Here is an 18,488-nt window from a genome sequence, read left to right on the forward strand (position 1 = left end):
TAGCAAAGACTTGGAATCAACCCAAATGTCCATCAGTGACAGACTGGATTAAGAAAATGTGACACTTATACACCATGGAATATTATGCAGCCATAAAAAAGGATGAGTTGCGTCCTTTGTAGGGACATAGATGCAGCTGGAAACCATCATTCTTAGGAAACTATCACAAGAAGAGAAAACCAAACACCACATGTTCTCACTCATAGGTGGGAACTGAACAATGAGATCACTTGGACTCGGGAAGGGGAACATCACACACCGGGGCCTATCATGGGGAGGGGGGTAGGGGGAGGGATTGCATTGGGAGTTATACCTGACATAAATGACGAATTGATGGGTGCTGACGAGTTGATGGGTGCAGCACACCAACATGGCATAAGTATACATATGTAACAAACCTGCACGTTATGCACATGTACCCTAGAACTTAATGTAAAAAAAAAAGAAAAGAAAATAGATGTTTTTGTTTTTTAAACCGCCCAGTGTGTGGCATTTTGTTATGGCATTTGGAGCAAACTAAGACAGATATATAATATTAACAGAGACAGAGACATTAAGAAAAGGGATATGTTTGGGGTTAGGTGGTGGGGAGAAAGGAACATGTTCTGACTTTGGATCTATTGAGCCTGAAATATCAATGAAATAGTCAAAAAGGCAATGAGAAGAGAAACACGTACATGTGATTTTAAATTTGCTCAAAAACAAATAAAGTAAAAGTAAATAGCTTTTTTTGAGAAAGATAGATTGTACGATTTTCCCCATATTTTTTGAAGGCGTCCATAAAATGCCACTTTCTGAGATGTGAGTTTTTCCTTTTGCAATTTAGTCAACTAGAGGCTTCAAATTTGTAATTCAACTTTACAATATGCTTTCATTAAAAATATTGGTTCAAGGCCAATAATAATGTGATGATTTAATTTAAAGTAACGTTTTGCAGTTTTTGTTAGTTATTAAGATATCTTTAGAGATGCAGCAGCAACAGCTCATACATAGTATGCACAAAGAACTGAAGGAGAAAATGAAATACTTAGTCGAAACCTGTGAAGGATATATAGCTTTTTGTGGCAGGCAATTCCATAACTAATTTTAATTTTAGACCAGCTTTCTTTCTTTACCTGTATCTAACTATGAACAATAACAGCAACAATAAAACCACAGAGACCAGAATGCACAAAGAAATTTATTTAACTCTCTTTTTAAAAATTTTGTTTGAAATAAGATTATATGTTATGAAAATTACAAGCCTGTTAAATATCTTTTATTCTGCGTGAAAGAACCGGTCTCAGTTTTAAACAAAAATCTTATGTTTACTTTCCTTTTCCTTTTGTTTATTTAGAAAAAATATTCTGTAGCATAGTATGCATAGTTCTGCTCATTGCTTTTTTCACTTAACAAGTCCTTAAGAGCTTTTGTATTTGAAAATAGGGCTCTTCCTCAATTTTACTCATAATTGAATAATGTTCCATTGTATGAGGTCCCATAATGTCCTTAATCTGTCCTTTTGGAGGATTTTAGATTGTTTTCATTTATTTTTCCTATTGCAAACAGTAGTGCTGTAAATAGTTTTGAATATATATCAATGTGGTAGGGAGAATTTTAACCCTATAATTTTCATCCTCTGTGTTATGTTGTATGCATGTTATATTACATGGTACAAGGAATTGTGCAGATGAAATTATGGTCATGGATCTTCAAACAGGAAGATTACCTAAGTGGGCCTAATGTAATCACACAGCTTCTTAAAAGTGGAAGAGGAACTTTTGCAACCTGAGTTGACTAGAAGAGGTCAGTCAGAGGGACACAATATGGAAACAGAGGCAGAAGAGATTTGAAGTGTGACAGGAACTTGACCCATCTTTGTGGCTTTTAAGATGGAAGAAGTGAGTCAGAATTCAGGGACTCCAGGCAGGTAGCCTTTAGAAGCTGGTGACTCTTCTTAGCTGACAGTCAATAACAACTCAGTCAATCAATGAATAATTGGATGAATGAATGGGGTTCCTTTCTCTAGAACTGCAAGGGACTGGATTCTGCCAACCATTTGAATAAGCAGAAGCTTTAGATTAAAGCATAGCCCTGTCAAAACCTTGAGAGATTCTAAACTAAAAAAACAGCCAAACCATCTGTCTTCTGATCTACAGAATTGTGAGACAATAAATGTGTATGTTTAAGTTTAAATCTGTGGCAATTTGTTACAGCAGTGACAGAAAACCAATAAAAGTATGTTAGCAATAGAAAACTAATACATATGTACCTACACAGTAACTTTCTAAAGTTGAATTATTGGTTCAAAGAGTTTATACAATGATAATTTTAGCAGATTTTTCAAAATATCTTGCAAAAAAGAGCAAATCATTCTCCCGTGATCAGTGAGAGTCTAGATTTTTCCATTGGTATCAGGCTTTTGGATGTTTGTTACATAGATAGAGAATGGTATCTCAATTTTCTAATTTACATTTATCTTATTGTAAGTAAAATTTTGCATCTTTCACATTTTAAAAATACGACTGTTATTTCCATATATATGAACTTTTACTTAATATCTTTTGAACGAAAGATTTTTTCAGTAAGATTGGCCAATGTATCTTGTTGATTTATGAAGTTGTTTACACACTGTAGAAATGTGTCCTTTGTCTATAGACTGCATCTTCCCCTCAGTTGGACATTTGCCTTTGACTCTGTTCGTGGTGGAATTTTATTCATATTTTTTATTTTAGTTTTTAAAGGGTCAAATGTATTTGTCTTTTATTTAATAGCTTACAGATTTGATGGTATGCTAAAAAGGTCTTTCCTAGGTAAATGTTTTAAACAGAAAATTTACTGATTGTTTAAAATTACTCTTTGGTTTTATTTTTGAAATTTAAATCTTTGATCTCATAGAATGAATAATAATTATTTTTTCTACTGATTTAAAATAGCGCTTTAATTATGTTACAAATTCCCATTTGTATTTTGCATATTTCTCATCTTAGTCTGTTTCTTTCATGATTCTCTCTACTCATGCACTAACAACATACTTTAAATTATTTAACCTTTAAAATCTGTTTTAATATCTGGTAGTGCTATCTGCTACATTGTTCTTCCTTTATTATTCATAATCTTTAGAATCACCTTGCTAATTTAAAAAAAGTATGGCTAGTGAGTTTGTTGACGTATTAATAAATTTATAGATTAGCTTAGGGAGAATATTTATCTTTATGATGTTGAGTCTTTTTATCTAAGAACCAGACTTACACTTTTATTCATTCCAGTACACTTTAGTCTCCTAAATATAAATTTTCACATTTATTCTTAATTTTATTTTTAGATATTTATTGTCATCATAAATGAAATCTTCCATCATATCTTCTAACTAGTTGTTGCTTGTGAGTATAATATTGTATGTGTGTATGTAGATATGTATATTATATAGTATGTATATTTATTTTTCTGTATACTCTTTTCTCCAGGCATTTAATAACCTTTCTGTTTTCCTATTGATTCTATTTAAGTGTACAATTTGATAATTTTACTTCATTATAATGAAATGATTAATATTATTAACGATAATATTATCATTTTTGTGATCATTATAAATGAATGATAATATTACTTCCTTATTTTATTTTATTTTATTAATTTATTTTATTTTTTCGAGACAAGGTCTGGCTCTATCACTCAGGCTGGAGCACAGTGACGTGATCTCGGCTCACTGCAAGCTCTGCCTCCCAGGCTCAAGCAATTTTCCCACCTCAGCCTCCCTGTTGAGTAACTGGGACAGGCACTTGCCACCCTGCCTGGCTAAGTTTTTTTTTTTTTTGAGGCAGAGTCTCGCTCTGTCACCCAGGCTGGAGTGCAGTGGCACGATCTTGGCTCACTGCAAGCTCCGCCTCCCGGATTCACGCCATTCTCCTGCCTCAGCCTCCCGAGTAGCTGGGACTACAGGCGCCCGCCACCATGTCTGGCTAATTTCATGTATTTTTTGTAGGGACGGGGTTTCACCATGTTGTCCAGGCTGGTCTTGAACTCGTGAGCTCAAGTGCTCCTCCCGCCGCTGCCTCCCAAAGTGTTGGGATTACAGGAGTGAGCCACTGTACCTGGCCCTTTCTTTTAAATTGTAAATGTATAATATTGTTGCTTGTCTAACTGTGTTCAGAAAGATTGAATAGCTATTGTAATAACAACTGCAAGTACTATCCTGAGAGCACCTTTTTCCTTCGAGCACCATGATTTAGACAATTTGCTGTGCTCCTTTGTAGGTGACCTCAACATAGCTTGCCTCTCCAAGCCTGGTTCCAAGTGCATCTAGCTTTTTCCCTTTTATCATTTGTCTAAGTGTCAGGCTCCATCTTGACTGGTGGGTAATTTAGACTTCGTATGATATAATGATTTCCAAACTTGGGTATGTGTCAGAATTATGCAAGCGACTTTCTGAAAACAAATTAGGAAGCTTCAAAGGATATCCACTGAATCAGAAATCTGAGAGTAGAGTCTTTTTTAAAAGACATCCCAGGTAATTCTAATGCTATTACAAAAAAAAAAAAAAAAAAAAAAATCTCATCAGTCTAAGAGAGTGTTTCTCAGCCAACAACATTTTTTCCTCCCAGAGAGCATGGGCAATGTTTGGAGGCATTTTTCATTGTCTCAACTAGAGGTGGGGAGGGCTACTGGCTTCTAGTGTGTAGAAGCCAGGGGTGCTGTTAAACATTTTGCAAGGCAGAGAACAGCCTCCACAACAAAGAATTTTCTGACCCAAATATTAATAGCAATAAGATTGATAAACCTAGTCCAAGACCTGCACCTGCAAACCATCAAAATTCTTCATCGATACTGACCACTGCAAGTAACATGTTTAACAATTTAAAGTAGTACAAGGTATATAAAGTTACAATACACTATGCCAAAACCATATGATCTGATCCTTGTTATGAGCTGAAGAATAGATAGGTTTTCACTGAAATGGTAGTAGTTGGAACTTTTATTTTGGTAGACACTATGACCCTATAGTCAGAATCTTTTCTCCCTAACAACAGGATTTCAGTTTAGTTGAGTGTAACAATGTACCTCCATTGAAGCTAGGAATGGCTGTGTGAAACAGAGCTACAGAATGAGATGTAAGTGGAAATACTGGTGGTGCTTCCATCAAAGCTCAAGACAACTAGGTTAAGTTGGCACATACCTTCTGTCTTTTGTCTTCCCATCTTCCTTCCTGGCACATTGATGTAATGTTCAGGATGGACATGCATCTTGTGACTGTGAGGTGACAATGATGTTAATGACATCTGAGCGGAAAGAAGATGAAGCCTAGATTCCTGAACACATTCAGACCTGCCACAGCAGCCTAGCTCTGAACTCCCTTCAAGTAAGAAAAGTAAACACCCTAATTTGTCATTTTTTTCAGCTGAATGCAATTCGTTACTATGCAGTTTTCATAATTAAGATACGTAATGTGAATTGAGTTAATCATTATTTTGAAGACATTATAAAGTGTTAAAATATCACCTGTAGTAGTACAAGATTATGATCTTAAGAGATGACACTATTTTTTAGTAAGGAAGGAAAATAACATAAGTGCTTGGGGCTTGAAAGTGAGATTTTCAAGGCATGGCTTGAAAACAAGGCACGAGTTAGCAAGTGATAAGGATTAAAAAATATTGTTGAATCCCTCTACATGAAAAATTAGCTTGAAATTAAGTGTAGGGGGAGCCATCTCAGGTTATAGTGGTAGATGAGACTGGACAAATGGCTGAAAGAAATTTAAGAGTGGGGATATGTAATATTTAATTTTAAGGTATTTGCATGACTTTGATATAGAACTCTGACACCAAAACATTCAATAATGTCTACCATATACTTTGTATTTGTGGGTTTTTTTTTTTGTTCATTATTATTTAAGTGAAATTCAAGAAAAAAGAAGCCAAATTTTGTATCTAGCTTGGCAGAAAGAAAAGAAACAAAAATTATTGTATGGAAGCTGAAAATCCCATCAATAATTCAGCAGAAATGAGAACGGAGGAGGTATATGGGAATTTGAAGAGAGAGGAAGAGAAGAGAGTGGGCTTGGAGAAAGACTGCCAAAGCAAGGCAGGGAATGCTCAGGAAAGGAGCATGTTGGAAAGAGAAAAGGCTGGGAATAGGGTGTTACAGAAAGAGGGGTGTAGATGCGCTCATAATAGGCTCAAGGAGTTGATACCAGTGGAAATTAAGAGTGCCCAGATCAGAAAGCCAAAGGGAGGGGGGAAATTAGGACACTTTATTCATATTTCTCGATGATGTTGGATATGTAAAACAGAGTCATGCTATAAGAGTTTTTATTTTATTCTTTAAAATACATGTTATTTACTATAGTCACCATGATTTACAACAGATTATCTTGAACTGATTTTCCCTTAAACGTTCAAAATTGTAACTGAAATATTTTGTTTTGACCAACATCTATCCCTGTTTAACAGTGCTTGATTTTTCTCCTGCTACATTTAATAAAATATGTGAAAGTCATTATGTGAGTAGAGGGTCTGAAAAAGTAAACTTTGATTAAACTGTTCCTGAAAGAGAATAGAGAGAAAGAAAATCACTGCCCAGAGATAGGTAGCCATGAGAATTTTGCCTTCAGGCCTGAGAAGAAGATTGCATAAAATGTGAAACATGAGCTAGGATATAACATCTATTAAAAATGAATGTTATGAATCAATAATAAAAATTTTCCAAGGCATTCGTTTTCTTAAGGTTGCTCAGAAAAAAGTCTTTCCAAATAACAGGTTTAAAATTTTTGTTCTGCCTTAAAGAAAAGTTACAATTTTGAACATTCATACGTAGGTGAGGAGCAGCCAGCCACCGCCATCTGGAACCTTCAAGAAAACAAGAGTGTGACTCGTTTTTTTTTCTGTATCTGTAGCAAAATCCTGATACCTGTTGTCACACCATCCAAGTTTGAATAAATATACCTAAGGGAGGGGAACTCTTATATGCTAAGATTTAAAAAAATATGTTGTGAAATGACAAGGGAATGTCACAACTAGTATAAACAGAGAGTAACTGGATAAATCTATTTTAAAAACTTAGATAGTGTAGCCACAAACCAAGAATATGTGGTTTCTAAAACTTGTCCATCAATTAAAAAAGATACACTATTTCATAAAAACCAAATTACATTTCTCACTAAGAAAGTTATGTATTTCTACTTTGAGTTTCATTCAAGTCTGTACACATGCTTTAAGTTAATTTTACAAAGCAAATGGAAGTATGGAAAGGAAATTAGATGAAGTATCTTTTTACTGAGCAAAACCAAAATCAAATAAATGAGTAAATGCACACAAAAAAATCCACCCTCAGGCAATATTAAGTCAAAGAACTGTAGAAAAATACCCTGGATTCAGAAAAGAATTCCAAGGAAAAAAATTTATAAATTGAAATAAACAGGTATGCCTGTTTCTAACCTTCGGAGTGTTAGTTTTGGGGAACATAAATCTAATTATAGATTTTACTTCATGACACTTTATTTAAGAGAAACTAGCCGAAAAGTCAGATGTTTCCACCTATGGCTACCTAATATAATTTTCCCATAAAATTTTGCATCAGTGTTGTTTAGTTCAATGGACACATTAGCCAAGGGAACAAGTTACTACAGACACCTATGAAATCACTATTTCCATAAATTTTGGATTCTGACTTATCCCATGAATGGGCCTTTAGATTTTGGAGGTGTCTAGATTATTTTGATGTAATTGGCACTTGATTCTGTGTGGAAATTCAAATAAATATTTGACATTGGGAGAAGAGCTCAACTCTAGTTCCTGAGGCAGAAATGAGTTTGCCTTAATTTCTTCCTCTATATTAACTGCCTGTAGAGGGTTGAAGGACTAAAAATAAACAAATGAATTGCATCTCTTATTATTTATTTAACTATAGGAAGTTATTAAATAATTTAATATCATTAACCTGTCAAGCACAGTGTTCTTCATCAAAGAGAGTACTATTTGTAACGATAACTTTATGGATTAAAAGCAATTATATGCACAAATAGCTGCAGGAAAATAAAGATAATGAGAAAATGTGGAACCCCTAGAAATAAATCAACAGAAAAGGTAGGAAAAAAGATACGGCGAGGTATCTCAGACCTTTCAGAAATTAGCAATTTGGTGGCTTGATATTATAGATAAAAGAGAGGTGGTCAAGTATGTTCTAACCATTCTTTTCACCTAGGTACTATACCCAGCATGAGGTGAGCAAATGATTAAGGGATTTATTTCTCTTACTCTTGGTTTACTCATTTACCACACAGGTACTTTTTGAGCATTTAGGTTATTTTTTTCCCCCTCTTGTTATTGTGTGACACATAGGTGACAGCAGAGAAAAGCTGAACCACATTCCTGTACTTCAGGAATTTTAAACATGTGGTAGGTCAAATTTATACTGAAAAAAATCAAGTGAAAGATTTGCAATAACCTGGTGGTATGGATCTTTAGAATCAGAGAAGCTAAAACATTTGGGACAAAAATAAAGTATAGCCATTTTCTTGCCCAACTATTTTCTGAATTATCTAAGTGGAGGTGACATGAGTGAAGGCAGATGTAAAGGTAGGATTTTAAAATTGATAAAAATTGATAACCATTTCCTCGTTGATGATGTCTTCATTTATAAAACAAAACAATACAAGCAATAATAAGATATAGTGGACTTCAGAGTAGACATCAAAAGAAAGATTTCAGCTGTCAATCTATTAATATTATTATTTTGAGACACAGTTTCACTCTGTCACCCAGGCTAGAGTACAGTGGCGCGATCTCAGCTCACTGCAACCTCTGCCTCCCAGGTTCAAGCGATTCTCCTGCCTCAGCCTCTCGAGTAGCTGGGATTACAGGCATATGCCACCACACCCAGCTAACTTTTGTATTTTTAGTATAGACAGGGTTTCACCATGTTGACAAGGCTGGTCTCGAACTTGTGACCTCAGTGATCCTCCCGCCTTGGCCTCCCAAAGTGCTGGGATTACAGGCATGAGTTACCATGCCTGGCCTATTATTTTTAATTAGATTAACATTGAGTTGATCATTAATGCCATTTTAGTGCCTATTTATTTATTTGTAACATAAAACATAATTATGCATTTCAAAAGGGAAATATCTAATAGTTTTTCTGTGGAGATTTTATTTAATTTTAAAGTATAACTTAAGGAAAAAGTTTAAAAAGTCATTTTGAAGCTATTTGGCTATTGCTGGTTTTGAATGAAAACAACTGATTGGGAGAAAATAGAGTATGTATCTTTGACCTCCAAGTTTTTCACTCCATAGTTTTGTTTTTCAGTCTTCTCCTGCGCTTAAGCATAGCAAAATATGTTTGATCTCACCTCCTATTATTCGATATATTTTGCTGCTATTAATGTTCAGACTTTCCTAATCTGCTCGAGATTTATTTCCTTAAAACTTTGAAATCGTTCTGGACTGTCCAACTGTCACGTCTAAAGGCTGCCTGAAGCAAGTATTTGATTCTGGCTTATGTAGCTATTTATACACCCCATATTCAATTTGCCATCATAGCCCCATAGTATGTCCTGGTTAATTCCCACTGTTATTCTTCAGTTGCTGACAATTCATTTCTTAACCATTCTGTGATTACTTTCAAGCTGATATTATTAAACTTGAGTCCCTTGATGTCTTGGAATTTTGGTCCTGTCCATTCATGTGTAGTTCCAAACATGGTATTAGGTGATTAGCATGCTGATTGCAAACCTAGGGCAATAATGCTGTCTTGGAAAATCCTTGCTTTAAACTTGGGACTCAGTGAGTCTTCTTTATACATTTTTTTTTATACTCACAGAAACCAAGGCTATTTCTGAGATGATGTATTAGAATCAAAAGCATCAAGCAAGGAGTAACTCAGTCCAGAGAGGTTTTATTTATTTATTTATTTTAAAAAAGAGGTCTGAGCTTAGATTTTTCAACTTTTCATGTTTTAATCATCCATCCATCTTTCCTTCAATCATCAATCAATCAATCAATCCATCTATCAAACATTTCTGTGTCAGTCATTGTCCTAGATATTCTTGGGGAGATAATAATTTAGATATTCTCACTAACTTCATAGTGCTTGGAGTTTAATTAGCAGTATGGGTAAGCAGTCAGGAAATTTAGAAGTGTGTGTGTGTGGTGGGCGAGAGAGAGTGAGAGAGACAGAGAGAGAGAGAGAAGGAGAGGGTGTGGCAATATATAGAGAGGCAACTACTTGAGATTTGTGACTTTAGAGAAGACATCCTGAAAGAAGGTCTATTTAGGCAAAACTCTGAAGTTAGATTGACAACGAGACTTGGTTAGAGAAATGACCTATGCAGAAGCAGCAGCACAGACACTGGAGGAACTAAAAGCAGTTTAGCATAATGTGAGGTAGAAGGAGGGAAGGAAGAAAAAAAGTAGACTGGAGGGTTATCCAGGATCCTAATTCTGAAAAGCCCTGTAGGCAAAATGAAATCATTTGAACCTCAAACAAATAATGAAGAGGAGTTAATAAAGTGCTTTGAATTGGGGAATGATGAGAGAGACTGGAGAATAGATTTGAAGGAAGAAGCAAGGAGTTGTGGAGACCAGTGTGAGGCTGTCGTGGAAAACTAGGCAGGAGATAATGGCTTAAACGAGAATGGGAGTTCTAGGACAGATAGAAATTGATGCATTTTTAAAAATTAATAGACATTTGAAAGTAATTAAGAGATGATTTAATATTTGAAGTAAGGATGAAACTGATTTTAACAACTATGCTATTGTCTTGAGTAAACAATAGGCATACCATATAGAATGTAAGTGTATAAGCAGTTTTGAATGACAGGGATCACAGATTATTCTGGGACATGTTGATTTTGATATGTGAGTGGGGCTGTCAGGTGAAAGTACCATTATAAGTAGAAAGACATCTTCTCACTCTCATGAAAGAGCTCTGGACAGGAGATAAAACTTTGGGATACATTAACATATAGTAGTTACTGAAGTGCTGGGAATTAAGGCGGTCACATGGAGAGAGTAACAGAGTGAAAAGAACTTGCTAAACTGCACTTTATGGACAATAACATTTAAGGACAGAACGGGAATCTCTGTCTGCCTCTCTCTCTTTCCCCCCTTATTTACACACACACACACACACACACACACACACACACACACACACACCCCAAGATGGGATGTATACAAAAGAAGCATGTGTTAAAAAAGGAAGGAATAAATAATGTGTCTAACACTTCTGAAAAGTCAAATAAGATAATGGGTGAGTGACCATTGATTTTGGCAATAGGTAGGCCATTATTGACCGTGGGAGTGATTTGGGGCAGATCCCAGATTATTATGGATTGAAGAATGAATGGAAAATGATTTCGTGAGAGAGAGAAATCTTTCAAGATGAGAAGAAAGAATTAGGGTAATTACTAGATTAGGTTGCAGGACTAAGATGGAGATGTAAGTACTTCATTCTGACAAGCACTGGTATCATAGAAAATTGTAGTATTGCAGATTTTGTAATAAATGAGTCATGATGGCAAGTTCCTTTAGGCTGGGTCTTCTTGGCACTGCATTTTTGTGGACATCGTTAAGATCCCTAGACTGGATCTCAGTTATATGGGTTCCAAAACTTGATCTTACTTATATATTAAACTATATCATGGGTTAATCAGAATATTGATGTTATTAATTGACTTTATTTATTTATTATTTTTTGAGACAGAGTTTCACTCTTGTGGCCCAGGCTGGAGTGCAATGGCATGATCTCAGCTCACGGCAACCTCTACCTCCTGGATTCAAGCGATTCTCCTGCCTCAGCCTCCCAGGTAGCTGGGATTACAGGCATGAGCCACCACACCTGGCCAATTTTTTTGTATTTTTAGTAGAGAGGTGATTTTGCCACATCATCAGATTGGTCTCGAACTCCTGACCTCAGGTGATCAACCCGCCTCTGCCTCCCAAAGCGCTGGGATTACAAGCATGAACCACTGAGTCTGACTAATTGACTTTATTTTTTGTAAAAGTTTTAAATTTACAGAAAGATGGAGCAGATAGTAGGGAGAATTTGCATATATCCTCCCTCTACCCTCCAATCTCACAACAGTTTCCCTTATTGCTAACATCGTACATTAGTACAGTTTGTTAAAATTAATGAACCAATATTGATATATTATTAACTGATGTCCATAATTTATTCTGATTTTTTTTAGTTTTTACCTAATGTTCCTTTTCTACTCTAAGGTCATGAGTCCTTAGTTCCCTTTTGGCTGTGATAATTTATCACATTTTCCTTGTTTTTGATGATCTTGATAGTTTTGAGAAGTGCTGATCAGATACATTGTTGGGACACCTTTCTATTAGAATTTCATGTTTTCTCACTATTGTACTAGAGTTATGGTTTTGTGGAGAAAGATCATAAAGACAAAATATAATTTTTAATCACATTACATCCGGGGTGTGTACAATTTACAGCATTTATGACTATTGATGTTGATTTTGATGGCTGATGTAGTGTTTGTCAGTTTTCTTCACTGTTTTTCTTATCCCCTTTCTTCCATACTGTATTCTTTGGCAGAAAGTTACCATGTGCTTCCAAGACTTAAGGATCTGGGAGTTATGCTTCCCCTATTTTAGGGTGAAAGGTCTAAATAAGTTATCTGGAATTCTTCTGGATAGATTTGTTTCTTCTCTCCCATTTACTAGTTTATTTAATTTTTTATATCCATAAGGACTCATGGATATTTATTTTGTCCAATACTACTTTTATTTTATTGTTCCAATTGTCCCAGCTTTGGGTGTTGGGAGCTCCTTCAGTTGGCTCCTGTGGCACTTTGACATACACTAATCATTGTGAGTTTGTGTGTGTGTGCATGTATGTGTGTATGTTTTGAGCACTGTGCTTCACCTATTCATTCCTCCTGCTCTTGCCTTAATGGCGTAAGCTATGGCAACCATTGATATTTTTGTCTCTATAGTTTGCCCTTGCCAGAATATGATATAATTGAAATCATATACCATGTAGCATTTTCAGGCTAGCTTCTGTTGCTTGCAATATGCATTCACATGCATTTAAATGTAGCTTGCAGTTAACCATGACCTGCCTTTTTGTGGCTTGATAGATCATTTCCTTTTATCACTGAATACTGTTCCATTGTTTGGATGTCCTAATTTGCTTATCCATTCACTTATTGGAAAACATCTTGGTTGGTTCCACTTTGGGTAGTTATAAGTAAAGCTGTTATAAACATTTGGGTACAGGTATTTTTGTGTACATAAGTTTTCAAGTGAATTGGGTAAATAACAAGGAGCCTGATCATATGATAAGACTATGTGTAGCTTTGTAAGAATGTGCCAAACTGTCTTCCAAAGTGGCTGTACCATCTTGCATTCCCACCAGCAATGAATGAGAGTTTCTTTTGCTGTGCTTCATTGCCGGCATTTGTAATTGTCAGATGTTTGGATTTTAGTCACTTTAATAGGTGTATAACGGTATCTCATTGTTTAATTTGCAATTATTTAATGAAAAATGATGTTGCACATCTTTTCATACGGTTATTTGCCATTTGTATGTCTTTTGCTATGAGGTGCATATTCAGGTCATTTGACTTTTTTTGTTGGATTGTATGAGTTCTTATTGTTTTTATTTTGTTTTATTTTACTTTAAGTTCCAGGATGCATGTGCAGAACGTGCAGGTGTGTTATACAGATATATGTGTGCCATGGTGGTTTGCTGCACCTATTGACCCATAATCTATGTTTCCTCCCCTTTCCCCCAACTTCCCGATAGGCCCTGGTGTGTGCTTCTTCCCTCCCTGTGTCCATGTGTTCTCATTGTCCAATTTCCACCTGTGAGTAAGAATATTCGGTGTTTGGTTTTTTGTTCCTGTGTTAGTTTGCTCAGGATGGTGGTTTTCAGCTTCATCCATGTCCCTGCAAAGGACATGGTCTCATTCCTTTTTTGACTGCATAGTATTCCATGGTGTATATGTACAACATTTTCTTTATCCAGTCTGTCACTGATGGGCATTTGGGTTGGTTCCATGTAAATAGTGTTGCAATGCAATAACACATATGTATGGCATGTGCTCCAGTGATGGACACAGGCGCCCCACCGGCGGCACCCTGCTCAGTACCCGCTCGGCCCTTTATGCTAGAATGAGGTTCTTATATTCCGTTTGGGTACTATACCCAGTAATGGGCAGTTTGCTGGCGGTACAAATGGTATCTCTGGTTCTAGAATCTTGAAGAAACACCATACTATCTTCCACAATGGTTGAACTAATTTACCTTCCCACCAACAGTGTAAAAGCATCCTTATTTCTCCACAGCCTCGCCAGCATCTATTGTTTCTAGACTTTTTAATAATTGCCATTCTGACTGGCATGAGATGGTATCTCATTGTGGGTTTTGATTTGCATTTCTCTAATGATCAGTGATGTTGAGCTTTTTATTATATGTTTGTTGGTCATGTAAATGCCTTCTTTTGAAAAGTGTCTGTTCATATCCTTTTCCCACTTTTCAATAGGGTTTTTTTTTTATTCTTGTAAATTTGTTTAAGTTCCTTGTAAATTCTGGATATTAGACCTTTGTCAGATGGGTAGATTGCAAAACTTTTCTCTCACTCTCTAGGTTGCCTGTTTGCTATGATGATAGTTTCTTTTGCTGTGCAGAAGCTCTTTAATTACATCCCATTTGTCAATATATTCAGGTTATTTGACCACCTTTTTTTTGAATTGTTTGAGTTCTTATTGTTGAGTTTTAAGAGTTCTTTTTATATTTTGAATACAAGTCCTCTATCAGATATGTGTTTTGTGATAATTTTCTCACAGTATGTGGCTTGTAATTTTATTCTATTAACAATGTCTTTCACAAGCAGTTTTCAATTTTAACAGTCAATTTTTAATTTTTTCTGTAATTTGTGCTTTTGGTATATATAGAAACTCATCATCAAAGATTGTCTTGTTTTTCTCTGGTATTATCTTCAAAATTTTATAGTTTTGCATTTTACATTTCGTTTGCAATCTATTTTAATTTAATTTTTGTGAAAGCAGTTAAGTTTCATATCTAGATTCTTTTCTTTATATGAATGTCCAGTTGTTCCAGTACCACTTATTGAAAAGACTATCTTTTTTTTTCATGTAACTGATTTTGTTCCTTTGTCAAAGATCAGTTGGCTATGTTTGTGATAGTCTATTTTGGGGCTCTTTATTCTAATCTATGTATCTACTGCCAATATTATACTGTCTGGATTACAGCAGTTTATACTTAGTCTTGATGTCAGATAGAGTTTGTTTGCTAATTTGTTCTCCTTCAACATAGTGTTGAGTATTCTGGGTCTTTCATCTTTTCATATAGAATTTGGAATTAGTTTGTTGATACCTACAAGGTAACTTGAAATTTTGATTGGGATTGCCTTAATCTAGAGATTAAGTATCCGTGAGTATGGTATATCTCTGTTTTTTTTTTTTTTTTTTTTTTTTTTCAGATATTCCTTTGTGTTTTGATGAAAGGTTTGTAGTTTTCTTGTATAGATCCTGTATATATTTTATTAGGTTTCTGCCTGAGTGAATTATTTTCTTCAGCGCCAATGTAAATGGTATTGTATTTTTCATTTAAAATTCCTATTGTTTATTGTTGGTATGTAGAAAAGCAAATGACTTTGTATATTAACCTTGTATCCTGCATTCTTACTATAGTCGTTTGCTTGCTCCTAGGGATTTTTGTTGATTCTTTGGAGTTTAATACATAGATAATTATGTAATCTCTAAACAAAGACAATTTTATTTCTTGTTTCACAGTCTGTATAAATTGTATTTTTACTTTTTGTCTTATTATGTTAGCTAGGACTTCTAGCACAATGTTAAAGAGAAGCTGTTCCAAGTGGAAATGCATCTGGTTTCTCACCACTGAGTATGATGTTAGCTGTAGGTTCTTTATAGATGTTCTGTATCGTGTTGAGAAAGTTCCCCTATCTTCCTAGTTTGCTGAAAGTTTTTACCATGAATTGATTTTGGATGCTGAGATGTTTTTTTCTGATTCAACTGATGTAATCATATTTATTTTCTTCTGTAGCCTGTTTATATCATTGTTTACATTAATTGATTATGACACGTACTGCCAATTTTATATACCTGTGATAAATCTCAGTCATGGTGTGTGATTCTTTTTATACATTGTTGGATTTAATGTGCTAATAGTCTCTTGATGATTTTTGCATCTCTGTTAATGAAAGATAATGGTTTGTACTTTCCATTCCCTACAATAGTCTTTATCTGGTTTTGGTATTCATTTTTAATGGTGATATTTCTACTTTATGAGTTGGTACTTTTAACAATGCAATAGCTATTTTGTTCAATTAAATTCAATTTGATTTAATTCAGTTTGATTCAACTCAATACCATCATTAAATAATGTATAAGGCAGTCTGATATGTACTGAGGCAGATTCAGAGATAGATAAAACAGATTCCAGACTTCTTGAGTTTGGCAATCAGATTGAATATGTTTCCTTATAAGACCGAACTCTAGATCATATTAGTTGGTAAAGAATGAAGAAAGCTCTTTAGAAGCCATTTAAAAAGCTTTGGTAGACAAATGAATTTATGTAGGTACCTTAGAATATTTGCTCCTATCAAGCATAGATTTTACCTATTTTTGTTTCTATTGGACCCCAGGCTAGAAAAGCTCCAGGTCTATAGTAAATACTAAGGATATTTTTAGTGAACAAAGGAATATATTGTTGGCATATTTCTGGATGATGATCTGTAAGTGGCACTCTGAATCTGGGGAAATTTAACTTCCTCAAAATGTTTTAAGTGCTAAATTTAAGTGTTTTCTTGATCATTTTATGTATAACTTTCATCACAACATGTTTTCTTGTCACAGCATTTTAATATCATTGCAATTGCCAACCATGAAGATTTTAAAATTATGTTTTGATATATTTTATTGATCCTTAGAGGGGATATAAAGGAAATCGTTTTATTATCAAATTGCTCTATTTCCTCATCACAAAAAGAGGTTCATTCTTATTTTGATGATGTTCTCACCTCACCTCATACACAGGACCAAGTCCTCCTTTCCCTTCTCGGTGAAGTCACTTACAGAGAGCACAATCCAATCATTATGTGCACTACCTTAAGTAAAAAGAAAAAAAAAAGCCTCTTCACTGACCTATGCTTTTTTTTCTTCCCCCAAATTATGCCTCTACTATTCTCTTAGTTCCTTTGCTATACAACAAAATACACTGGCTACAAGTATCTACTGGGGACTTACAATATGGCTAGTGCCACAAATTGTAACTATAATATTTTCCATATATTGGGTTAAATTAAATGTATTATTAAAATAAATCTTACCTCTTTGTTTTACTTTTTAAAATGTAGCTACTAAGAAATTTAAAATTACGTATGTGGCTCACATTATATTTCTAATGAACAACATTGGAAACTCTTAAGGATATGTGGAGCTATTCATTTGTCATTGGAAGTAAGCTAATTATGGCTTTTAAATTGCTCATGATGCATCTGTGATTTTTTAGATGCCCAGAGAAGAGCACAAGCTGCTTGTCATTCAAATGTTAATGTACCCAACAGACTTTTCCAATAGTGGAAAGAATTGACAACAAATTAGTTGAGCTTATTATTCATAAAAGAATATAATGCTGATGAGTCAAAAAACATATCTAGGAAATGTCGATGAATTGTTATTGGCCCCTAGGTAGGCAGTTTTACCTCCTTTAGCATGAGTATTATATAATGTTAGACTCTATTCCTAAGACTTCTGCTTTGGATCCTAGACCACATTCAAGTTAGTGTAGTTTTTCAGCTACTTTTTAAATAGAGGAGGCAGCTTTTGTTTTACTTTTTAATTATTCTCATTATCTGTACTAGTAACCCTTGAAACCTAGTAAATTGTTTCTCTAGCCTCGATGTGTGTGCTTTCTACATTCTGTGGACCATCACACAATTTTCCAAAGTTGTATTTTTATCCCAGCAAGTTTCTTTTGTATAATTTATGCCTCGTTTATATTTTCACATAAATAAAATACTCTAGCTCATTCATCATTTTGATTGCCTTCCTCTGAAACATTTTCTATGTTTAAACTATTCTGGATTAGAGAAACCTCAGTACAGTCCTTTTCTTTCCTGAAAATAAGTGCAGACAATCTCCATTTCATGATCAGCCTGTATTCCAAAAGGACAAGCGTGGTCTTGCAGCTTGAGTTTCCATCCCAAGGTCAGCTCAGTAATCACACTGCATACAAAGTAGCATACTGTGTCAATAATGCTACAAACCTAACACTGCATACTAAAAGTTTCTATGAAAATCAATCACGCATTTTCAATTTTGGATGGCAGTAATTCATCTTCTTTATTGTGATGGAATAACAGAAGCATCCTCCCCAACCTTCCTATCCTTTGGAAAGAGGAATGGAGAATCTTCCCAAATGAATTATTGTAGGCACTATAGCCAATTCAGGGATTTGAGCACTGAGGAGATAGCCATAAAATCTCACTTTTATGTTCCTCCTGTC

The sequence above is a fragment of the Rhinopithecus bieti genome, unplaced genomic scaffold (assembly GCF_001698545.2).
Source record: "Rhinopithecus bieti isolate Rb0 unplaced genomic scaffold, ASM169854v2 scaffold_51968, whole genome shotgun sequence".
Taxonomy (NCBI): domain Eukaryota; kingdom Metazoa; phylum Chordata; class Mammalia; order Primates; family Cercopithecidae; genus Rhinopithecus; species Rhinopithecus bieti.